At 45.9% G+C, this 26,356-nt stretch overlaps 1 long non-coding RNA gene across 1 annotated transcript; it reads right to left on the reverse strand.

The window, feature by feature from the left end:
- Positions 1 to 20,252: 20,252 nt before the first annotated feature.
- LOC136478540 (uncharacterized) lies at positions 20,253 to 23,144 on the reverse strand. Its single transcript, XR_010764270.1, has 3 exons — positions 23,081 to 23,144; positions 21,772 to 21,835; positions 20,253 to 20,343 (listed from the first exon to the last, which is right to left on the reverse strand). It is a non-coding gene; the product is annotated as an uncharacterized lncRNA (long non-coding RNA).
- Between the last annotated feature and the right edge of the window lie 3,212 nt (positions 23,145 to 26,356).

Below are 26,356 nucleotides of genomic sequence, written 5' to 3' on the forward strand. Positions count from 1 at the left end.
CATCCACCATCGTCGCCAACCATTCTGGACCACCAATTCCACCAGCAGTGGTGGTCGACTCCTCTGTAGACCGCCGAGCGCCTGGGGACTCCGGGGCGGAGCCTGCCGTCATGGTCTCCGCGCTGGGAGTAGCCCCCGGCTGCTCACCAATCTAGCCAAAAAGATTCAGATCCTCCGCGTGCCCTGATCTACATCAGACTCGCTCATCAATCACTGCAACTAAAAAGACCGGACAACAAATGATTCCAAGGCAAGGATACTTACACGGTGACTTCTCGATAGGCAATTCTAAACTGCGCGTTGCCTCCTCGAGCACCTAGGCATAGCTCTAGGGTCTACCCATGTGCCCTAGGCCAGAGATCTTGTGGCCCCCACCATTGGCCTCTCCTCTGCCTACTACTCGGGGACTCCCTCCCCTCCCTTCGACTACACCTCCGCGCGCGTGTTGCGTGGTGGCACCTCAGTGCTCGGAGGAGGGGCTATTGGAGCCCCGTCATCATTCGACCACTCAGACATCGCCGCACTCTATGTCTGAGTGGTCTGATCGTCGCCAAGTGAGATGCCACCTGGCTTACAGGGAGCTACACCCGCCGTCTTCCTCTTCTTGTGGGCCGGCTCGTCTATCGCCGCCCTTTTCCCCTAGACCTTCTCTGACACCGGGGGACTCTGTCGATGTTTTACCACCAGCAACCCGTCACGGTGATTTGTTCGAAGGGGTATCGGCGTTTGTAGGAACTCAATGGTAAACGCAGGGAGACAATGATTTATACCGGTTTGACACGCCGGAAAGTCACGACGCCCTACGTCCAGTCTGGTGTGGATAGTATATTGCGCCCTACGCTATTTGTTGTGTTGCGAGGTATGTTGTGGTTGTGAGTTCTATTGGTTATGTGTCTATTATCTGCCGATCTAGGGACCCCTGCCCTCCTTTATATAGTCCAGGAGAGGCGGGAGTCCTAGTCAGTTACAAAGTAGAGATCCTAGTAGGATTATGTGTAACTAGTTCTAGTAGGATTACATGTAGGGAATCCTAGTTGGACTAGGTCTTCTTCTCTCTTCTCCGTGGGAAACCCCATGGGTCCCGTATCGACAAGCCCCCGAGCATCTCATGGATGAGCTTCGGAAGCCTTCTTGTTCTTCTTGGTCTTCGTTGAGTTGTTGTAAATCCGTTCCAGGTTCTTCTTGAAGTGAAACCTTGAGATGGTCTTCTTTGTCTTTTCTTCGGCTGATGTGCACTTTTGGATAAAAGTGCACTCAGTGAGTGTAGCCCCCGAGCCTCTTGCTTGTTGGGACAAGAAGCCAGAGGGTCCCTTTAGTCTTCTTGGTTGCTCCGAGTGAAAAATTGCACTCACTGAGTGTAGCCCCTGAGCCTCTTGCTTTTGCTTGCAAAAGTTGGAGGGTCCAGATTCTTGTCTTCAAAAAAATTTTGGGATTATGTATCCCGCAGCCCCCGAGCCTTCTCTGAGTACTTTTCTTTAGAATAGAAATCGGATGAAGGGTCTTGATGTGTTGTCTTTGTTGTAGTCTTGAGTACTTGTATTCTTGGTCTTTCATCCTTGAATTCGAGCCCCCGAGCGTAGTTGAAGCGAATGCCGAGCCCCCGAGCTTAGTGTTTGACTAAGCCGTGATGCTCTTCCGAGTTGTTTTTATTCATCCAGGTCATTTCTAGACTTCTCTGGTTCTTGATGTACCTCTTCCAGGTTGTTTGCACTTCGTCCAGGTTCTTTCTGAACTTGTATGTACCTTATTCGGGTTGTTTTCTGATTTGACTAAGTCGTGATGCTCTTCCGAGTTGTTTTTATTCATCCAAGTCATTTTCTAGACTTCTCTGGTTCTTGATGTACCCCTTCCAGGTTGTTTGCACTTCGTCCAGGTTCTTTCTAAACTTGTATGTACCTTATCCGGGTTGTTTTCTGATCAATCCGGGTTCTTCCTGAATTTGTCTTGGTACTTGCAGCACCTCTTTGGGGTTGTTTCTGATCAATCCGGGTTCTTTCTTGTCTTGATTTCTGTTCCCAACTTATCTGGGTTGTTTTTCTTCAATCTGGGTTCTTTCTGATCTTGTCTTGGTTCTTGCCGCACCTTGTCGGGGTTCTTTTTTGATCAATCTGGATTCTTTCTTGTCTTGATTTCTGTTCCCAACTTATCTGGGTTGTTTTTCTTCAATCCGGGTTCTTTCTGATCTTGTCTTGGTTCTTGCCGCACCTTGTCGGGGTTCTTTTTTGATCAATCCGGGTTGTTTCTGGGCTAGCTCTTAGGAGCGTGTTTTTCCTGATCTCATGGTACCGATGTAGCTCTCCTGCATGTTAAACATAAAAATGTGTTGTAAATAACATTCCGGATATAAAGTGGGGAGCATGTCCCATATTTGAATAATCAATCAGAGGCGGGCCCCGGCATTATGAAATGCATATAAACTTTTTGCGTATTGCTCTTGCTAGGCCATGCAAATTCCTCAGGTAGTGTCCTGTTACGTTTAAGCACTTGAATCTCTGGCGTATGGTTCAGAGGTTCATGACGTGACCATGTGAGCCTGGCACTCGGTTCGTGACTGTCCATGTGAGTAGACAAGCTTCACGGATTAAGGCTTGTTCTACCTGAGGAATTCGGCGACCGTTAAGAGAAGACCTAGAGCACTATGTTTGCTCGCATGATGATTGTAGAGCACTATGTTTGCTCGCATGATGATTTTTTTGTGTCTTCCCTTGCTAGGTCGGTTAATTTCCTAGGTATTAGCCTGTTACGTTTAAGCACTTGAATCTCGCGTATGGTTCAGAGGTCCATTGACGTGACCATCCATATGGTTCAGAGGTTCTTTGACGTGACCATCCGTATGGTTCAGAGGTTCATTGACGTGACCATCCATTCGAGAAAACAAGCTTCACGAATTAAGGCTTACTATCCGACGAAATTAACAACCGTTAAGGGAAGATGATATGGCTACAGAGGCATACGAATAATATCCGGAATGTAAAAAATTAAAGCGTCACTTAGCTTGGTTCATGGCAGAGTTGTCCATCACCGCAACCGAGTTGTTGGCGTTGCATTCGGCGTGGCGTGCAGCCAAGTAGTTGGAAGGAGATTTGATAGCTCTCTTGTCGCCGGATGTAGTCGAACACCTTGAAGTAGTCGAACAGTTCAGCCGAGTACTTTGCTGATGAGGTAAACCGGTTGAGCGATCGCGGTTTTTTTTACAACAAGCGATCGCGGTATGTTGAGTACTCGGAACAACTCAGAACCCGTCGTCGAGTACTCTGAAGCCGTCATTGGTAGTCCGTTGTCGAGTACTTCGGAACCCATAGTGAAGTAGTGTCGCATGCCCACCGTGTCCGAGTTAAACTTGGTCTGTACCGTTCGGCCTATCCGCGTTGATCTTGTCTTGTCGCGTTCGTGCAGCCTAGGTGGACTTTTGTTTAGCCTGCAGCTTGCATCCTCTCGTGTGCCTTGATGGTACGTGCATCTTCCATGCATATATATACTAAGCTTCAACTTAATGAGTATATATACGCATCTATGCAGGACAAAGCTTCCCCAATATCTTGATGTGTAGCTAGCTTGTATGTCTCTGTACGTATCACGGACTCCTCTCCCTTCTTTCTAGCTTGTTTGTTGGCTTTGCTCGTTCAGGAGTAGGACTTGCTGCTTGCGTCCGGGTTGGACACAAAACCGCGTAGGGCCAAGTTGCCTCGAAGTCGCTAGCAAGTCACGCGTAGCCCTTGCACAAGAAAGATTTGTCTTCTGTTTTTTTTTGAAATTGATTTGTTGTACGCTGTTGACTTTGTGCATATATATGATCCGAGTCGGTCTTGGAGATTGACTTGCATGCATGTTGTTGGCTTGCTGCATGTAACCTTGTGCTTGCATGCTGCTGTATGAATCCAGACACCTTGAATCGGGCGTGCAGCTTATGGTTTCCATGATTAAAGTTCGGCGTTGATGCATGCTGTGGCCGCCGACATCCAGCACGGATTTCGATCTTGTTGTGAGACTTAAGATCTGATCTGAGAAAATCTTCTGCTCTTGAAATCATCAGGCTCTTCCACACCAACTTGCCTTCTGGTGTTGATCTTAGCCAAAATTCAAGGGAGTCGGAGCTCGAGAAGGTTATTGCTGCTTTGATAATCGAGTTGTCACGAAAGACATGGACGATGACCGTGAGTTTGGTGAGTTGTCGACGAGGCCAACGAGAGTCGCAGCGTGTTGTCGACGAGGGCCGACGAGTGCTGCGACGAACGTTGATCTTGAGGTCCACCGAGCTCTCGAACGCAAAGCGCCGAGAACCCCTACCTGGCGCGCCAGCTGTCGATGTTTTACCACCGGCAACCCGTCACGGGGTACCCGGGACAGTGATTTGTTCGGAGGGGTATCGGCGTTTGCAGGAACTCGATGGTAAACGCAGGGAGACAATGATTTATACTGGTTCGGCACGCCGGAAAGTCACGGCGCCCTACGTCCAGTCTGGTGTGGATAGTATATTGCGCCCTGCGCTATTTGTTGTGTTGCGAGGTATGTTGTGGTTTGTGAGTTCTGTTGGTTATGTGTCCGTTATCTACCGATCTAGGGACCCCTGCCCTCCTTTATATAGTCCAAGAGAGGCGGGAGTCCTAGTCGGTTATAAAGTAGAGATCCTAGTAGGATTATGTGTAACTAGTTCTAGTAGGATTACATGTAGGGAATCCTAGTTGGACTAGGTCTTCTTCTCTCTTCTCCGTGGGAAACCCCATGGGTCCCGTATCGACAGACTCTCCGACTGACTAGCGCCTTCACCTTCGGACTCCGATGAGGCACTGACGGCACCTTCCTCTAGCTGAGTGGTTGGTTGGGCATCCACTACCTTTGGCCAGTCGCTCCTCGGCATGCCCGAGAAGTACGCCGCTCGTTCCTACAAATGAATCTTTCCACAAGTGAATCGTTTCACTGCTTGGCACCGATATAGGATAAAATGCATCAGGAACAACAGTTGAGATTTTTACCTAAGGAGGTGGGTTCATGCAGTTGAAGGCTCTTGTTTGCCCTGGCACGCTGAACGGCATGTTTGGAGCAAATAGCTCAGCTGCTCAGCATATCACATCATCCTTCGTCAGCCTCTCTATTTTCTCCTGGCTATCGCCAGTGTCCCCCTTGAAGTCAAAGCCCACGCGGGCCCTTTCATTACAGGGCTAGACATGACGCACTATGAAGCTCGTCACCACTAGTACACCATTCATCTTCATGCCCTTTATCAGGCTGAGGAGCTCCCTCACCTGATCCATATCAGCACTACTCGGCTTCTCCGACCAGCTCTTTTGGTTCTCTGAAATGTGGTCGACGTCGCAGCGGATGGCAAGATGACTCTGCTTCATGTAGAACCACCTGGCGTTCCATCCCTTCAGTGAGGTGTTTAGTGGTACAATGATATACTCGCCCTCCATCCCATCGCGGAGTTTCAGATACACACCGCCGACCACTCTAGAACCGCCGTCACCCTTCTTCTTCAGCCAGAACAAGTGTCGGAAGAGGTTAAAATGGGGAAGAATTCCAAGAAACGCCTTGCAGAAATGGATGAAAATGGAGATGTGCAAGATGGTATTGGGATGCAAATTGCACAGACTCACTCCCCAAAAATCCAACAAATCTTGCAAGAAAGGATGAACAGGAACTCCCAATCCGCGCCAGAAGTAATCTTCAAAAATTACAACTTCGTTGGTGTGCGGCATTGGATAGGGCTCACCATCGGTCGAACACCATCCGGTGGTGACTCGCTCAGGGAGAACACCCGCTGCCACCATCTCGTTGAGCTCTGTCTCCCCCATCAGGGATGGTACCCACTCTTTGTCATAGCTCATCTTAGCGACTGCCTTCTTCGGGTTACCACCTCTCCTCTTCGGCGCCATCTCTTAGATCTAGATTGGGATTGGTGGCGGAAGCGCGTGTGAATGCGGATGGGGAGCGCAAAGGCTGAGGAGGAAGATGAAGTGGCAAAATGGTAAAGGTGGGAGCGCGGAGCGCGGCGATGCGTTTATAAAGAAACCGTACCTAGTTTTTGCATTCTAGGGTTTTTGGGAAACCGCACCATGATTTGCGTTTATAAAGAAACCGTACCTAGTTTTTTCCAAATTCCCCGAAGCAGAGTGCTAGGCCGTTGTTTGGGCTTCCACGCAATTGCAGCCCATATCGCCCATTTTTCTGCCGCAACTTGTTACTGCGCACCGGATATTCGCCGACTTCTCTACAAATATCATTAAGGCTCAGTAGCTCCTACTGTACAACCATTACTCTAGTTTTTTCTCCATGATTTAATTTCTCCAACATTTCCACTTGTGGCTCGAGGACTACGTCATCACTATGACTTGGTCCCTCACCATACTAGGGACTTTCTTCTGTTTACTGTTGTTTCTAACCCTAACACCACGTGACCACATCACCTACTGTCAGGCTCGGGGGCTAAGTGGCCACACTTCACCTTGTGGTGAATGTGCTTTTCTCATTTCAGGGCTCCGCCCGGGGACTGGCTGCCTGCTCGGCTGATCTTCTACTGTTATTCTACTTTGGATCCTGGCACCACGTGACTACGTCACCTACTATCAGGCTTGGGGACTAAGTGGGCACACTTCACCTCGCAGTGAGTGTGTTTGCTTTAATCTAGAAGACTCCGCACCTCTTGAAGTTGAAGAAGTCTATCTCCCTTTCTCGTGGTCGGACTCTAAGTGGGCACACTTGGTCCACTGTGAGGAAATTTTTGATTTCAAACTTGAGCTCCTTACATCCTTATGGCAAGCCTTACTTAGGATACACTGCTCGATGACGGTTCACAACTGCTCGGCAACTCATCACGGTGGTCGGACCATGAGTCTGACTGCTCGGCTTTGATCACACCTGCTCGGACAAGCTCAAGACGGCATTGCACAATGGATACAATGTGCTCAGGGACTAGCTGTGGGGGGTACAACCCTAAATACCCACAGCAAACTACATGGGCTGCGCTCCTAGGGGTGGTCTAGCCTACAAGATGAAGCCTTGTGGAGCACGGCGCTGCTCGGCGTGCCCCGCAAGACACCAGGAAGATATCCCGATGATACTACGAGATCTGTTAGGATACGTTCGATCCCATGATTCTTGTAATATGTTATTACTTTCTGGTTAGCTCCTAGATCTAACCGACTTGTAACCCTGCCCCCAGACTATATAAGGCGGGCAGGGACCCCCCTCCAAACACACGCAATATCATACAAAGCCAATACAATCCAATAGGCCACATGAGTAGGGTATTACGTCGCGCTGATGGCCTGAACCTGTCTAACTCTTATGTCTCTGTTGCCTTCTTGTTCTTGATTACGTGCACCTCTGCCGATCAATCTACTTTCGTGGGATACCCCTCGAAGGACTACCGACGATATTCTATCGACAAGAGATATGCACCTACTCAGTAAAATAAGATGCAACTTGTTATCACCTTAATGCAATGCTATTGAAAACACTTATGAGGATACATTCATCACATCATATCATATTATACATGTCATCATATATGCATTCGTGATATCTTATTTTATGCTCATGCATATAGGATCGTCCGAAGGGATAACTCTTCTAGAATTCAACGAAGAAGAAGAGGAGGATCAGCAGGAGATGCCTCAGGCCATAGCTCCAGGAGAAGAGGATCAAACTCTCAAGGACCTCCCTGAGTGCTTGGATCACAAGCCAACCTCTTTCCTCAAAGGTAAGCCCCGAAGCATTCTAAGTCTATTATGTTTTACAAAATATCACTTGAGTCCTTTATGTTTGATACATTAGGTTATAAGGGTTGATGGAAACACTTGATGTATAGATCTACCTTGTCCAGATACATATACCTTTAACCCTGTGTAGGTCCAGGATCGAATATATGCTTAGCCATGCTTAGACCGGTCGAAGTCAAGTGATTTTCTGTCACCTGCGAGATATAGGTAGATACCGAAGCACGGTTGGCTATATTTGCTATCGTGGAAAAGAACCATGGGGTAATGTAAATGGAGGCCGGACGGAGTCTATGTGTAGGTTGGCTCATGTGATTCCGTCTGTGCCGGTTAAGGACCGTACCATTGTTGGCACTTCTGACAAGATTGAACGCATGCCTCACTTAGCTATCTGGATAACTCGTTTCGACCGCGAAGCCGAGTAGCTCAACTCAGGTCAGGCCCCATTCTGTAAAAGTGCGCACTGTGGATGGTAATAAGGATATGCGCGGTGCCAGACGTGAGCCCAAGGACAAGCCGGGCCTGAACGTCCTAGTAGCTGGTTGTCCTTGATTGTGCGGCGCTGGACGAACCCGTGAAATATGGACCTAAGTTGTACCAAAGGTGATCTAAGGTAACTATTGATCTAGTATACCTGGGTTTGTGCTAGGAATAAATTCTCAGTTGGTTGAAATCGATTCGAATCGTCGTCTCTCCCAGACAGTGAGAAACTTGACTAGCCCCAACATCGTAGTAACTGTATTATGGAATAATGGTTATGATGAATAGGGAATTATTATACCGGCTATGGTTACTACTGTATGCTACTAAATGATATACCACATGTTTGGCACAAGCTAGATGCTAATCTAGAGATGAATAACTATAATTAACTTGATGACCAAATTATAACTGTATACTTGAATTGGTAAGCTTTTTATGTAAAATATTGTCAAGCTAGCTCCACTTATAAAGCTTTGCATAATCCTTGGAGTCATTTTATTTTTAGTTTATGATGAGTAAGTCTAGCTGAGTACCTTCTCGTACTCAGGGTTTTATTCCCTTTGTTGCAGATGGTACAGTTTATCATGACTATTGCAAGAACTGCTTCTGTCCCGCCGTGGACGAGGAGTGAGCCCTGTGCAGGCATCTCTTATTAATCCCTCTCATATGCTTTTGTGGAAGTATGATCGTGGGCTGGCACTATATTTAAACAATGTTGCAGATGTTGGTTTCAAACTTTTAAATTTGCTTCCGCTACTATCTTACCTGAACGTAGTTTGTAATAACCTTAATTCATACTCTGATGTATGAACTGTATTTGTGAACTTTATGTAACGTATGACATGTATGTTGAATCATGTACGATCTTGGTTGTATGTTGATGGTTAATCGAGAACCTTCGTGATACTCGACGGACTACCGGGTTTATATGGGCTCAAATATGACAGTGCGACCGTTTATAGGCTGCCATTGTACTTGTGCTCTTATAAACTAGTCGGTTCTGCTACAAATACTGTATGGTATGTATGGTAACCAAGTGCACATGTTGATTTTTTTTCATAGTATGCATCCATCCATTTTAGGTTTGAGCATTACCGGAACTGGAGGAACATGACGAGAAAGCATTCCTCATTTGAATTATAATGGTGTTAACGAGCGAGAACCAAAGATAACATTGAAGAATTTTCAATTCATTATAAGTTCGTAGGAAATATAAAATCGATGTCCACTAATTGCAGCATATTGTTGTCTTCTCCATTTCTCACACAATTGTCACAAAATGAGCAGGTGAAAGAATTCGAAAGCTACACTTGGGCCTTTGGCCACAGTGAGAACTTCAGTGTAGGTGTAGCATGCCGTAAGAGGAAGACTAGTTCAGTGTAGGTGTAGCATTGCCGTAGGAGGAAGACTAGTTTTGATTAATTCAGTTTTAACTAGTACTAGTCTGACTATGTTTATGCTTTCCTATTTTGAAGTCCTGCGTCCTCCAAAAGATAGATTATTACCGATCAAGGTTCTTTTGTCAATGTGATGAACACAATGAAAAATATAGACTCACCAAGTGGAGTGTACTTTGCAGACCAAAAGATTTTGAGGGTTCAGGTATTCAAAATCTAGATATTCAAAACAAGTGTCTTTGGAGAAAATGGTTGTTTAAACTTATGAACGAGAAAGGTGTTTGGCAAGTCTTCTAAGGAAGAAATATTTGTCCAATAAAACCTTAACCCAAGTGCATAAACGACCGGGCGACTCACATTTTTGGTCAGGGCTCATGGAGGTAAAGGATGAATTCTTGTCTAGCGGCTCTTAGCAATCACAAAATATGGGAGTTGAGTTTCAACACTCTTTTTTTTTTTTGTAATGAACAAGCTCGGATGGTAGAGGCTAGTATGTTTGTTTCATTATCTAAAAAAAATATTGTTGCTAAGTTAAGAAGAATCTCTTAATGTTGCCAAGTTAAGAAATATATGTTGAAGGGAAGTTTGGAGGGTACAAATACAACACCCGTTCAACAATGAACCGGTCCACGAGCATTCGCTTGTTATTATTTAGTCGGTGCCCTCATCAATTTTCATCGACAAGGGCACGTGTGGAAGGTACGAACGGACTGAAATCACCACAAGGGAGAAGGATGACGAGCTCGATCGCCAATTTGCATTGTGTATACTATCGGCAACATGATTGGGTGACTTGCCAACTTGATGTGTATATATATATACTAGCTAGCTAATAAAGCTGCAATTGTACTGATAATAATATAATAGATGGTTGATCAGGGAACATCGTTGGTCCTACGCGCATTGGGAAATACAGTAGGATCCAAGTATTTTAGGATTTGAACGTGTGGGACGGCAGTGCTTATAACCGAAGTTTGGGCTGTTTGGTTGGCAGCGTGGCCTGGGGGCTCTCACCCAGGCAGGTCAAAATCGATGGCCTAGGGAGCTGCCTGGCCCAGGCACCTGCGCCAGGGTCAGAACCAAACAGAGAATCAATGTCCACCGACCACTGCACGCCCACCCTCTCCTCAAGTCCCCATGCTCAATTACTAAAGCTATATACGTGCCGAGCTTATTATTAGCGTGCGCCCCTGCGCGGAGGCTGGCACCACAGCTATTCTCGGGCTGGCATCACAGTTATTTATTTTCAAAAGCACAATTAGTTATTTTTTTGAAGCAAAAATACTGTGGGGGAGGTCCTCACAGTGGATTTAAATTAAAAGTTTAAACGGTTACAAACCTTTCTTAACTAAAAGCATCAAGCCAGAAACAAAAGGATGACCTCAGGTCAGCCTTGAACCTAACCGACTGAGTATAACATTGCTTCTTGAAATTTGAAAGCCAAAGCGCAAGCGTAGGAACTCTCTGGTGGAAAATCTTATCATTTCTCAGCTTCCAAAGCTCCCAGGCAGGTATGAGTGTGGCTTCTGTGAAGAAGGGCAACCCCTGGATCTGCTTTTCTTTCACGAACCTGTCTTGTAGAGGGATCGACGCATCCCAGCTGAAGTTGATGGTGGACCAGCACTGTTGTGCAAACGGGCATGAGAAGAACAGGTGCTCAATATCTTCGCCTATTCCACCAGCACACATAACGCAGAGCGTGTCATCCTGGACATTCAGATGCCTTCTTCTCAGCATATCTTTCGTATTTAGGTGATCCACCAAAACTAACCAAGCAAAGAATTTGATCCGTGGCATACATCGCGACTTCCAGACCATTCGATATATTGGGTGTGCCTCCATAGGACTGAAAACATGCGCATAAAATTTGTTGGATGTTATTAAGTTGCATGCACCGACCAGTTCAACCTAAAAGCTTAAGTTGATGGGGAGAGGTGGGCAATTCACTTATATTCCAACACTCCCCCTCACGTGGAGGCTCCCTCAGGCCTCAGACGTGGAATAGGAGCGAGCAGCAATTATTTCATTTAATTGCGCTAACCAGGATTCGAACTCGAGACCTCTGGCTCTGATACCATATTAAGTTGCATGCACCGACCAGTTCAACCCAAAAGCTCCACCTCTCCCCATCAGCTTAAGCTTTTGGGTTGAACTGGTCGGTGCATGCAACTTAATATTCCAACAGATGTATATTTAGGACCCCACATCAGCACCCATGAGTCCGCTGCTTCCTCTTCATATGCTATGGTTTGGAGGTGGTCTTGCAAGATCAGTAACTCATCATAGGCTTGTGCTGATAATGGTAGGAAGAATATGTCATCTAAGCTTGCTGTTTCCATGATATCATGAACTGATATCGTTTCATTTGTAGCAAATGTGAACAGCCTTGGGAATTCGGTGGACAGTACTGTGTCCGACTAGAGGTCTTCCCAGAAACAAACCGTCGAGCCGTCACCAACCGTGCATTTGGCTATACCTCGGTAGATGGTGTTGAGCCGCATGACGTCGCGCCACCTGAATGACCCAACTTCTCGAGATGCATGAGGCACTTTGTCGGGATAATACTTCTCCCAGATTAATTGGACCCAAGGCACGTCCATTTTGTTGTAGAATTTGTGAAGATGCTTCAGGAGTAGAGCATCATTTTGTGTAGCCGGAGATTTATCACTCCCAGCCCTCCTTTCTCTTTCGGCTTCATCACTGTTGGCCAAGCAACTAAGTTTCCCCCTTTTGCCTCTGGATCACTGCCTCGCCATAGGCATTGTTTCCTTGCGCGATCAATGTTATCAATAGCTCCTTTTGGGATCTTGGTCGTGCCAAGGGTATACGTGGTTATGGGGGTAATAGCCGAGTTTATCATCTCCAATCTCCTTGAGAAGAATAACCAGGTTGAGCAAGCCGAGAGCCTTCTCTCAATTTGGTCCATCATTGGCGACAGATCATCAATCCGAGGCTTCGTGGTGCCCATCGAAAGACCAAGGTATGTGAACGGCATGGATCCAATTTGGCACCCAAACGTGCTTGCCAGAATTTGAATTTTACTCTGCTCGAGATTGATCGGCATCATCTGTGATTTCCGGTAATTAACCTTGAGCCCTAAAGATTGCTCGAAGCTCTGTAGTAAAGCCTTTAGAAAGAATAATTGTGCAGCATCAGCCTGCAGTATCAGCAGCGTGTCGTTCGTGTACTGGACGATGGGGAAGTCACCACTGACTTGTGGAATTGGCGCCTTAAGAAGCTTTCTTTTTGCTGCTTTGTTGACATACACTTGAAAAACTTTCCTGGCACCCCATTAAGTAGCACCGCTGATGACCCAGAAGAGAGGATACACTGAATCCACGACAACCATCTATCTAGAAAACCCATGTGTTGCATCATCAAGATGATGGTCGAGTGCTCAACAGTAGCGAACGCTTTCTCCAAGTCCAACTTCAAAATGATAGCTTCACGGCGCGATTGATGGCACTGATGTATGTACTCGAATGAAAGCCACGCAGTCCTAGATCGAGCAAGATCGAATAAAGCCGTATTGATTCTTATGTATGAGTTTGAGAATTACCAACTGAAGTCGGTCAGCAAGGATTTTGGTCAGGACTTTGAGGCTGCCATTCAACAAGGAGATCGGCCTGAAATCGTTCACTGTCTCAGGGTTGCTGACCTTCGGGACAAGGGTTATGTAGGAGGTATTTATGCATTCCAAGCTCAGCGTGCCACTGTAGAATTCAGCACAAAGATTGTAGAAACTGCCTTTGATGATGTGCCAGCACTTTTTTAGGAAGAGTCCATTAAAGCCGTCCGGGCCCGGTGCTTTGTCGAGTGGCATTTTCTTGATGACAAGATCAATCTCTGCTGTCTGAAACGGTGCAGCCAGATCCTCTAAGCCCAAGGTCGGTTCAATGAATTGAGTTAGATCAAAGAGCATGACCGGGTTCATAGAGATTCCCATTCTTCTTTTGAAAGAATTCCAGATCAAACCAGCCTTCCCATGATGATCCTGAATCCAGGTGCCCTGATCATTTAGGAGTTGAGAGATAGAATTTCTTCTGAATGAGATAGTGGCCATCCCATGGAAGAACTTTGCACATTCATCTCCTAGTTTTATCCTATTTACTGTGAACCTTTTCTTCCAATATAAGTTCTTGTAGTGTAGCAGAGTCGCCAACTGCCGCTTCACTAGCCTTCTGAGATTATATTCTGTGTTAAAAAGATTTCTGCTGTCCTCAAGAGTGTCCAAGAAGGAGATAACTGTATTGCAGTTATTGATCAACAGGGTGAGGTTAGATAGGTTTCGGCTCCATTTCTTCAGAGCCACTCTTAGACTTTTGAAACGCGCTGATAGGGTCCTTGCAGCACTGTTTAGTTGGGCGGTGGATTGCCAACAATTACTTACTGTGTCTAAGAAACCTTCATGTTCGACCCAAAAGTCTTCGAATCTGAAGACATCTGAACGCGGTATATAGGTTCCAATGGAAACTTTGCAAGGTATATGATCCGACGTGATTTTTGCAAGCGGGACGACCTCGGTGCTGGGATAAGAGATGGTCCAATTGACTGACGTGAAAAACCAATCTAGCTGTTCCAGTAAAGGGTCACCTTGCATATTGCTCCAGGTGAAAGCACGCCCTTTAAGCTGCAGCTCAACCAGACCAAGGTGACCAATGGCGTCATTGAATATAAAAGTATCGTTCAGATTACCTCCTGGTTTATTCCGGTTACTTAGCGACCTGTAGAAATTGAAATCTCCTAGGAAAAGCCAATTCTCATCATCTGCTATTTCATGGCCTCTGAACCAATCAATGAAAAGGGACCGACCAGGGTCTTCACAAGGCCCGTATACTGTAGTTAGGCGCCAGGTTTCCGAGTTGTGAATTTTTTTTGAACGTACTGGCAGGAGCTCTGTCTTTCAATTAAGATAGGGTAAGAAAGTTTATGTACAAGCAAAGGTAACGAGGTTATGGTCCCCCCCCCCTTAAGCATGTGAGCTAAACGTAATCGAATGCTCTCTTCCTTTGCTCAATGTCTTCCTTTATACTTGCGGCTACCTGCGGCCCCGTTTCACTCATATTGTCGAAAATTCTCCTGTTTCTCTCTTTCCATATATTCCAAAAGGTGTAGATAGCTACCCCGTTAAGCCTCGGACGCTCAGATCTTGGCACTTTTGCTGCCGCGTCTTGATATGGGTGGGGTTTGCATTTTGCTGTTGTTGGATTTGAGTGAAGTTTTCCTACGTGAGGATTTGATCCCAAACCGCCTTTGCAAAAGGGCAACAAAGACATAGGTGGAGGCTTGTCTCTAAGGGTCCATTGCACATCACGCCCTGTTGTTGGTGTGGCCACCCTCTCTTTTGTAGGTTTTGTGCCGTTAGAATTTTGTCTTGTACTAAGATCCATGCGAAGATCTTGCATCTGTTCTCCACATGCGCTTTCCAAATTAAGTCCGTACCGAAGTGGAGGAGCGAACCTCTGAATTGTATTCTGTAGGCTGATCGGGTGGAGTAATTCCCATCGTTGGTCCAACGCCAGGTGATGGTGTCCTGGACGCCCTGTTGTAGGTGCACATCCTGTATGCGTATCCAGAGGGACACAAACTCCTCTATGTGGATGGTCGAGGTGATTTTCCTTCCAAGTTTATGCATCCAATTGTTGTTCCGGAGCTCTTGCTGCACCGTTCGGTTTGTCCTTGAGAGCAGGCGGAATAAGTTGGGGGCTAGGTACTTAGGAGCTTGATCATCGAGCCAACCGTGGTGCCAAAACTTTGTCTTTGCACCATCCCCCAAGGATATAATGATTGAGGAGTTGAAGAGCAGGCGGTCATCATCAGTACATGGAAGCTCCGAGCCGCTCCAAGATTTGGACTCGTCCACCCAATCTTGCCATAGCCATCGCAAACGGAGGGCTCGCCCAAATCTTTCGAGGTCAGGGACCCCTAACCCGCCCATGTCTTTCGGACTAGTAACCGTTTGCCAGTTAACTAGACAGTGGCCGCCATTTGCATTCTCGTTCCCCTTCCACAAGAAAGATCTCCTGATTTTGTCTATCTTTTTCTTAGCCCAAGAGGCTAGAGGAAACACTGTTAGGTGGTACGTTGGCATGGAGGAGAGGACAGAGGTTACAAGAGTGAGGCGTCCCGCTCTGTTTAGTAATCTTCCTTTCCATTTGGGTAGTCTTTGCCCAATACGGTCTATGAGAGGTTGCACGTGGATCCTTTGTAGTGTTCTAATGTGTAGTTGAAGGCCCAAGTATTTGCATGGGAAGCCCCCTCTAGTACCGGTGAAAGGTGCCAGGACTTGGTCTAGGTCAACGTTTGCACAACCAATTGGATGTACTGAGCTCTTTTGTAGGTTAATATGAAGTCCGGAGAATTTGCCAAAAGCCTGCAGGATGATTTTGACGGCGTCCACATCGTCTTTTGTGGGGTTGACGAAAATGGCCGCATCATCTGCATACATTGAGGTTCTCCATTTTGCCGCCGTGATTGGTAATGGGGTGAGTATCCCCTGTTGGGTTGCCAGGTCAAGTAACCGTTGAAGCGGGTCCATGGCTAGGATGAATAGCATGGGGGAAAGCGGATCCCCTTGGCGGACGCCTCTGGCATGGCTAAAAGTGGCCCCCAGTCGGCCGTTCAGGATGGGCGTCGAAGTGGATGTACGTAGGAGGATGGAGATCCACTCACACCATCGCTGTCCGAAGCCCAGAGCCTGAAGAGTCTCGAGCAAGTACCCCCAATGTACCGTGTCAAAGGCTTTGTGGATGTCTAGCTTCATGAACAAAGCCGGAAGCTTATGCTTGTGTAGTCTTTTTACCGCGCCCTGGACGTACAGAAAATTATCATGGATGCTTCTGTTTTTTATAAAAGCGCTCTGGCAGTTCGAAACAAGGGAGTTGAGTCGAGGGGCAAGTCTGTTAGCTAACACTTTGGAGAAGATCTTTGCAATGGCATGGACTAAGCTGATGGGTCTAAAATCAGTAACTCTTGTCGCATCGGTTTTTTTGGGTAGAAGGATAATGGATGCCGAGTTTAGCCGCTCGAAGCCCTGTGCATTCAAATTGAATAAACTGTTCATTGCCGCCATAACATCTTCTTTAATGGTTTCCCAGCAAGCTTTGAAGAAGGCACCCGTGAAGCCATCCGGTCCTGGCGCTTTGTCGGAAGGCATTGAATATATAGTGTTTTTTATCTCTTCCTGTGAGAAAGGCACCTCCAGATCGGAGAGCTCATGTTGATTGTAGCCAAGGGATTGCCAGTTTATGGTGGCAGCTCTCGGGACCACGGAGCCGATGTGGTTTGTAAAATAATCTTGTATCACCTTTTCTTTGTCTTGCTGCGCCATCGCGATTCCCCCCTCCGTATGTAGACAATGTATGTAGTTCTTTCTCCGTCGTGCATTGGCTCTATTGTGGAAAAATTTAGTGTTAGCATCTCCACATCGGATGTAAGTTAGCCTCGATCTCTGTCTGATTCTTGATTTTTCAATAGCGGCGAGGCCAATGCCACGAGATTTGAGGCGGCGACAGAGGTGAAGCTCCATGGTAGTGAGCAACCTATGCTCTTGGGCTGCTTCTATTTGTAACAATACTTCTTTTACTATGGCGAGCTGTATCCTTGTATCCCCTATCTTGTCTTTCTTCCAGCGCTTGAGCGCTTTTGCCAGACGCGCCATTTTGATGTGCAATCGCTTCATAGGAATAGCCGAGGCGACCGTCCTATTCCAAGAATTATGGACAAGATCATGAAAGCCTTCCATCTTTGTCCAGTAATTCTCAAAGCGGAAAGACGTGCTCTGATGGTGGTTAAGCTCTCCCGGAAAGACGTGCTCTGATGGTGGTTAAGCTCTCCCTGAAGTAGCAGCGGGGTATGGTCCGACATAAGCGATGGGAGGGAGTGTAAGAAACACGCGGGGAAGAGCAGGTCCCATTCGGGGGTGCATAGTAGTCTGTCAATTCTAGTGAGTGTCGGGTTGTCCTGTTGATTGCTCCAGGTGAAACGGCGTCCATTTAGCTTAATTTCTTTGAGCCTCAAATGATCGATCGCCGCTCTAAATGCCCCCATGAGGCGCTGGTTCAGGTTGGAGTTGTTCTTGTCTTCCGCCTGGTAGATGAGATTGAAATCTCCCAGGATGAGCCATCTATTGTGTTCCCGCGGGGGAATGTTCTTCAATTCATGGAGGAACTGAAGTTTGGCTGCCTCTCCCTGCGGGCCGTATACCACCGTAATCTGCCATCTTGTTCCATCGGCCCTCATAATGATCTGCGCGGTTATGGCATTCAAGGTTAGTAGAATGTCGGAGAGGTCAAAATAGTCTTCATTCACCGCAAGGAGGATGCCTCCTCGCGTATGGTCCGCCGGTAGCACAGTATAGGAGTTTACAAATTTCGTTCCGACCGTTCGGCTCACCACACTATGATCCATCACTTGCATCTTTGTTTCCTGTAGACATACGATGGTGGCCGCTGTGGTTCTCACTAACTCGTATACGGAGTCTTGTCGTGCTCCGTCATTCAATCCCCTGACGTTCCAGTTCAGTATCTGGCAATTCAACTGTGCCATAAGAAAACCAAAAGCGCCCTTTTTAACAATGAACTGAGGAGGGAGGCAAGCGGGACGCCCTCTTTGGGTGTGATACATGCAATAATCAGCAAGGTAATGACACTGAGGCATGCGTTCATTAGAGCTGCAAACTGGTGTTGCCGGTACATCTGAAAGCCATTGGCTGTTGGCAGAGCGCTAGAAAGCAAAAGATTGCTGGTCACAGAGTTGATGCTACAGCTAACAACGAGGTGCAGGGTGCAAGCATTGTGTTGGGGAGGCGACTGTAGGCCTCTGGCTGTCGCCCCGTCCAAGCACCATTGTTGGACAGACACAAAAGATTTGGAGCTCCACGAGCATCTGTAGCGTTGAAAGATTATTAACATAATCCAAAAGATCTACCCCTGAGCTTCAGCAGCTATCTAGGCGATCGTGGCGGTGAGCGGTGTCGCCGCGTCGAGGCCACACAAGGCCGTCAGCGCCTTGGCAGCGTCGTTGGTGAGCGGCCCCTTGAACAGGTTGAAGTAGCGCAGCATCGCCTCGTCGTGGCTGAGACCTTGGACGTCGAGGATGCCAAGCTTTTTCATCAGGACCTGCTTGGCCTTCGCCTGAGTGTCCCCCCTCGGCCAGTTCTTAGCCGCAATGCGCACACTCCTGCGCACCGGGACCGTTCCCCTGTTGCGTCGCTGTGGAGGGTTGGGCTGGCGCACGGGACCCTGCAAGATGGGTTGAGGCAAAGGTATTGAGATCCCCTCTAGGAACTGCGACACCCCCGCTGCGGCGGTCATTGAGTTCTGTCCAGCGATCTCCAGTACCTCTGGAGTGCCGGTGTGGCAGACGCTGTTGTGGCCTGGTTGGTGCTGCTGGAGTCCATCTGTAACACGACGACGGCGCGGGCAGTTGGCGACCGTTTCGCGTGCGCAGCGTCTGGAGTAGACGAGCCCGGGGCGGAACCGCAGCACCTGGGTGCGTCCCGCCGGTTGTGCAGGTTGCGCCTGTTTGCGCTGTGGGGTGTGGACAGCAGGCCGCCTATAGTAGACTCGTCCCGCGCGGAAGCGACGTTCAGCAGCGAGGTTGTGAGATCGCTGCTTTGTCGCGTTGTCGTGGTCGTTGACGGGGGGAGCCTGCAGTTCATTTCGGCAAGAAAGAATCACAGTAGGCATCAGCGGCTCCGAAGATGGGACGCTCGGTGGAACGGTCTTGCACTGCCTTGCTTCCTCAGTTTCGGAGTTCGGAGGTGAAAGCCAATGTGATTCCAAACATCTGCTTGTCCCACCACAATGCCAGAAAAACAAGAGCCATTCCAAACCACAAGGATACCTCCCGAGGTTCCCACAGATGGAGAGTAATCAAAGTGATCAAAGCGTTTGGGAGCAAAGTTTCTTATGTAAGCCATATCAAAATGCTCTCGTTTCGTTTCCTGGAGGCAAAAAATAGCACAGGCGCTATCTTCTATTTTATCATGAACGGCCTCCCATTTGGCTGTGGCATTTATCCCTCGAATATTCCAGCTGAGTATATGCCAATTTCTGTTATTCATTGCAAACAAATAAGAGAGATAAAGATCTCTGCCACGACCAGCGTGAGCAGATTTTGATGATACAGCCATAGCCAAGAAAATAAAAGCACTTCCACCAAGTGTGCAGAGAGTTATATAGGAAGTAAGGTTCCACACCACAATACGAACTTAAGAAAGTGGCGACAGATAAACAGAAACAGGAGTTCTTAGCACAAGCACAATTAGTTATGGATAACGACACAAAGCAAAACCTAGATGTTTAAAGATTGCAAACTTAAGATAAATGATATAAAGGTTCATAGCAGAGCTGAGATGTTTGAGATTACAAACTTAAGACACATTATTAACATAGGTTCTAAGATAGCCGACATTAAGATTGTATAACATAGTTCCTAAGAGAGCTGACATGGGGTCTAGATTGACAAGGTCACAAAGCATTATGCTGGTAATCTATAATATGAATTGGTACCAATAGGCTTAAAATATAAATGGTCTATAATTCTCCACAACATAACCTGAACTGTAATATCATTAAACAAGGAAGTTTTATCGAAGAACTGAGATGTCATATCATGTAGGATAAAAGACAATCTAATACAACCAGCAACACAATAAGCGATCATGGGTTGATTAGATTCCACAATGTTGGCTCACCACTCATAGATTTGAAGCTTCGGGTGTAAGGAGTTCTTTTTAGGTATTCCTGTTAGTAAAGTGTGAAGTGTTAAAACCATAGGGAAAATGGATGGCAGTATTAGAATGCTGAAAACAGCAGCAGGTACTTCAAAATCCTTAGAAACTAAACTGAATAAAAATGAGCATAATCTAAATCTTGAATGCAATCGCACATCATATTGGACAAAAAATCATGTAAGAGTACGGAATTTGATTAACCACAAGTTGATGACATGACTATAATAGGGAGAAGTTAGATAACCCCTTAATTCAAATTCCTTTTTCCTTAATGTTGTACCTTTCAAAGAATGGGTTAAAGGGACACACTAACCAGGCTTCTTATTGCGGTAAACTGTTTGTGCAAATAGTTTTCTAAGACATGAAATGTTCATCTCATAAGAATTTCTAAGACAATATAAGTCAATATTTATGCAAAACATGAACCAGATATGTAAAGGTATTAGTGATCACATGCAGCCATGCTAATCACTCGTAAGCAAAATAGATAGAAAATAATGAAACAATTATTTTTAGGTAAACTGAAACTCCAATCCCACATCACCATGGAAGAAAATGTTAAGATGTTTATTAAATGCATACATCTGATCTATATGATGGCGATGAAATTATGATGAAAGACAAAAAGGAAGTACAGTTATTTTTAGGATTAAATGGTAACAGAAAAACATTGTATTGTGGATCGGTGCGTAAATTTGGTTTCATGCATTTCATCCAACTAGATAGTTATAGTATGACAACACGCAATGTAACTAAATTGTAAATCATCAATGATGAATGATGATTGCCTATGCAGGCAGCCTCATATAACCATTATATTGCACGTAGCAATGACAAAAAAATAATAACTAAGCATCATAGCAAAGACAAAGTTAACAGTAAAACATCATAGATATTCATACGCACATCTTTTTTTTTTTGCTAAAAAAATTGCCAGATCTTTTTTGTTTTTTCTTCATTTTTTCAACCTAAAACATTTGCAGCAAGCAAAAAAACATCCATCGCAATTTGTTATTACAGATTAGCATAAGTGTTTACCATAGTCAACAAGGAAGTCTAAATTTCAGGGGAAAAGATGAGTCCGCATAAGCTTACTCATGTATGCTGAAATAAACATAAACATTGAGCAATTGTGGCAGCTGAAACATTACCAGGAGACAAGCTGTACAATTTGATTTACTTATATGCAGAGCTATAAACTTATGGCTAGATAAAACTTCATATGAGAGGTCATAGTGAAGAGTCAAAATTGATCGTTTTTAAGAAAATAAGATGACAAATATAGTCTGTATGGGTCAGCAAGATAGCTAAACTGAAGATAGGAGAATTTCCGGTAAGAGCATAAGGCAGAGGTCAAAAGAAACAATCCAGTTTCTTGAACCTAATGACAGAGGAAAGAATGTGCAAATGAGCAAGCAGAAGAGTCACAAAAGCATACCAAAATGCTATATCGGAAATTACTCGAACCCCTCACCATTCTTCAGCAGCCTAGGAACCTGAACCTGCAATAAGACAGTAAATAACTGAAGCCGGTTCATATACCATGTTAGTGCAAGTCTATCTAGCAGCAAGGGTTTGTAGTAGTGTTAGCAAGGATCAGTGAGAAACAGATCTATCAGTATAACCATTAACACCCATTTTGGGGGAACAAAATAGAAAGCAAATCTGTGTAGTTCTACTGGCTACTGCTGTTATTCAGCAGAACTGCCCTTTATTTTTTAGATCTGTTTGTATGTATAGCTATAAATTTATTGTTGAATAACTCTATAGGTACATTAAAAAAACTTCATTTTCAAGAAATGCTGCAGTAAACTATTTAGTTGACACAAGAAACGACAGATGAGAAAATAAAATAGATAATTTGATGGGAAAAATATGTAGCACCTTAATAAATATCTAAGAATAACATATCTGGTCAATGTGGTACCAGGCTAATTGCAAAATTGTACCATACAGTCCATGCCTGACTTACAAAGTATTGGTAAGAAGCATCCTAAAGATCACAATTACATATTTATTATTGGACGTACATCCTTATTTTAAGAGAAATATACATGCTGCATAAGGCTGCACAATATGGTCAGTTATCAGAGAACATTTTGCACATCCATGTGAGTGCTCGAATGTATGCAGATACGACCTCAAAAGTAAAGAGCACTGGAAGGAGGAATGCTGAGTTGCATATTCAGTCACTATAATTTTCACATGTTCCCTCTGTGATGCTCTGTAATTTGCACATGGCAATTCAAGCTGATATCAGGTACAACGCCATGGTGCTAAATTGCAAGTTGATCATGATGTAATGCAGAACGTATTTTTGGAACAGTAACAACAAACGCTGGCTAGGTATCTGGATGGGGAAATATTAAAAAACAAAACTACCTGAAATGGTTTAACATGTTTCTAGCCAGAATCTGTAATTATTTCACTACATGGCATAGCTAATCCTAGATTATTGAATTAGTGAAAATAGAAATAATAGAAAATTAAAAAGTACTCTTTTTGTGTAGTATGGCTCAGAAAATGTGGAGCGCAACAATTATACGGACTTCCTTGTACAATAAATACAAAACTTCTGTGTAGAATTACCTCCATTATAACCAAATCACTGCCATAAAATTTATTGGCGCTCTACATTCTAATACATGGAACGGATTGAATATGCAGACAAAAGAAACAAAAAAAAGAACATATCCAAGCAAACTTTTTTTTTATAGAATTAGCCTACAAGGAAATCAAGGTCTTACCTCCACCCTCAACAATGAGCACTTGCCTCTCCGTTCTGATCAGCCAATTGCCAGTGAACACCAATGTTGTGATCCCTTTTTAACCAATCAATTTCTTCAGAATATATAATGGCAGGAAAATAAAGGGCTGTGACAATGGATGGAGAAAAAAAATGTCTGAGAGGGAGGCATGATTGCATGAATATAAATGGGCATGAATTGAACCACCTGATGGACTGGTGTAGCAGTCTTAAACTTCTCTTCAGATTCACAATGCAGCAAGTACTCGATGGGTCAGTCAGTCAGTGGCAAAGCTCATATCAACGCACCACTGCAGCGAAGGAATTAGCAGCAAATCCTAGTTAACTATCTTGATGTGTGCATACACAGGAATTCAAAACCACGAGAGATCACGCATCCACCGACCATGTAAGGTACAGGAATAAATCAGCAATATTATGAGCAAAAAAAGAATCCAAAGCTAGCACAGTTTCATATAGGAAGCATGGGAAGGCCTACAGGCAAAAAACACACCACCAGACACCACATATACCAGATCTAAAAAGAACAATAAGAAACAAGGGGCAATTGAAAGCAAAAGAACATACAAGCTCACCTCAAAATCTGCTAGACTGCGAATCAGTTTCCTGGAAAGAAGCCCCGCCCTTCATTGACCACCTTGATGCTTATCTTCAATCCCAGTGGCCCCCAATATGTGGACATTGTGCTCTAGTATGTTTGTAGCAACAGATTGGAGTAAGTTTCCTCTTCCAAGTACTGCTGTGCTGGCATTCTCATAAGCTAATTGGCACTCCTCAAACAGATCGACTCAGTTCACACATGCCGACGACAAGAGTTCTTAGACCAAGCGAAGAATACTTGTGGAGATGTGCATTTGTAGCACGAACAAAGCATCAGAAACTTGTAATGTAACTCTTGCTTTGATTTTAGATGGACCTTTATACACTTAACAAAATTGACTAAGTATTTGCATGTCACGGGTTGTTCAGTACACTGTTATAGGGGCCGAGTTTTTCAGCTGATAAGCAAATGAAGCTAACACAATAAAAACAAAAGTCAACCAAGACACTGAATAAGCTCGCTATACAAGAAGGCTGAGGACGTGCCTTTGTCTCTGTTAGTCTATTTTTTTTGTGTTAGAACATCAAGCGAAAGGATCTGCATATATAAGCAGTTATTTTATCGAGCATGTAGCAGGTGGCAAGCAGGCTTACATGGATGGGCAGGGGAACTGTTGCGTGCCAACAGGCCGACCCAGCACTCGTGCACGGCGTCAATGGTGTGCTCGTAGGCACGGGACAGTGTGAAAGCACGACTAGCATCTTACGAGTTACGACACCTTCCGGTTGTAGTTTTTCAAATGGGCCAGGCCCGATGGGGCGACACGGGCACGCCCTAACACTACTAAAAAACAGACCTTTCACCCACTTCGATTTTAGCCTTTAGTCTCGATATTTTTTGCGTTTGGGACTAAAGGACTTTTAGTCCTAGTTCGTAATACCAACTGGGACTAAAAGTCATCTTTAGTCCCGGTTGGTGTCACCAACCCGGAGTAAAAGTTCACCAACTTTTAGTCTCGGTTGGTAACACCAACCGGGACTAAAGGGTGACCTTTTAGTCCCGGTTCGTGTCTTCAACCGGGACTAAAGGTCTCCCATGAGTCTATTCAAAAGGAGAGCGCACATGACTCTGTCACAAGTGGTGTGCAGTTGAGTTGGTAATGTACCTACGCGTGAGGAGAGAGGTGTTGGGTTCGAATCTCACGTAGAGCAAGCGAGGCCTCGAGGATTTTCTTTATTTTTTTCTTCCGTGGGTGACCTTTAGTCCCGATTCCCAGACTCGGGACTAAAGGTGTGGACCTTTAGTCCCGGGAATTTAGTCCCGGTTGGGAAAACTGGGACTAAAGGGCCTTCCCAACCGGGACTAAAACCCGTTTCTCTAGTAGTGTAAAAAGCACGGCACTAGCCCGGCCTGGCCCGTTAGGCATCGTGCCCGTGCCTGGCATGGCCCGCAGCTGTGCCCGTGCCTGGGCTGCACATTCGGCCCATGGGCCAGCACGAGGCACGACACGAAAAAAGGCCTGGCTCGGCATCGGCACGGCTTCGAGCCATCATGGCCGTTGGATCCCCCGACCCCTGCGATTCTAGCCATTGGATTCCGCCGTTGGGGTGGGGGTGTATATAAGCAGCGTCGTCGGCCGGCTCCTCCTCGCACCCCAAACCCTAAATCATTCTCGCCCTCCCCCGCCGCGCTCTCCTCTTGCTCTCTCTGGCTCTCCTCTCCGATTTCGACGGCGCAGGACGACTCCGACGGGCGACGGCGACCCGCCGCCGTCCCCACCTCTTCTTCTCGTCCTACGGCAGCTCCGGGGCTCCAAAGATGCAGGTAAGAGCACCCATCTTCTTCTTCTCGCCCTCCGGTAGCTCTGGCACGGAAGATGCTTTCTCTTCCTGATCTTTTTCTTCTTCTTTCTTCAGATCCGCTGATTCGCAGCTGCTCCGAGCTCCGTCTACGTCGCCGGCGTCGTTGAGGTAAGAATCCGCAGTAAACCCTAACCCTAACCGTTATTGTTCTTTCTTTAGTTCTTGATCTTGACCGTCTTCTTGTTCTTGTTCTTGAATCTTGATCTAATGATCTACTTCTTCTTGCTCATGTGCACTTGTGCAGCCGTTTGAGCCCAGTGGCGATGCCTCCCCGGCCCCCCTCTGAAGAGACAGTCGAGGCTGCCTTATCTGCGTACCATGAGGAGTCCGAGAGGTTGCGCGAGCTCCCTGGAGAAGACGAAGACGACGACATGGGCGACGAGGAGGTAGAAGAGCTCTTCGGCCGTGGATCTGGAGGTGGAGCCGATGATCCGATCGACATTGAAGGTGGTGATGGAACAGAGGACCAAGGCGGCGAACAAGATGAGAACGTCGACGACCAGGTATCACGTCCCTGTACCTCTGATGTGTGGCTTGACTTCAAGAAGTTGTTCAAGATGGGTCCCAAAGGTAAGAAGGTTAGGTATGGCGCTGTCTGCATCCATTACAAAAAGCAGTATTCTGGTAGATCTGCAATTGGCACTGGCCACCTCCGTCATCATAGGGATAAATGTGCTGTTAGGCGAGAGAAAACTAGGAGCTTTAGTCAGTCTCAGATCTCTTTTAATCCTGATGGTTCTATGCGTAATTGGGATTACTGTCCTATGCGTGCTCGTACTGAACTTTGTCGATTGCTTGCTAGGGTAGATGTTCCTATAAGCTTTGGTGAATCTGCTGCATTTGAGGAATACAT

This window comes from Miscanthus floridulus, chromosome 8 (genome assembly GCF_019320115.1).
Source record: "Miscanthus floridulus cultivar M001 chromosome 8, ASM1932011v1, whole genome shotgun sequence".
Lineage (NCBI taxonomy): Eukaryota > Viridiplantae > Streptophyta > Magnoliopsida > Poales > Poaceae > Miscanthus > Miscanthus floridulus.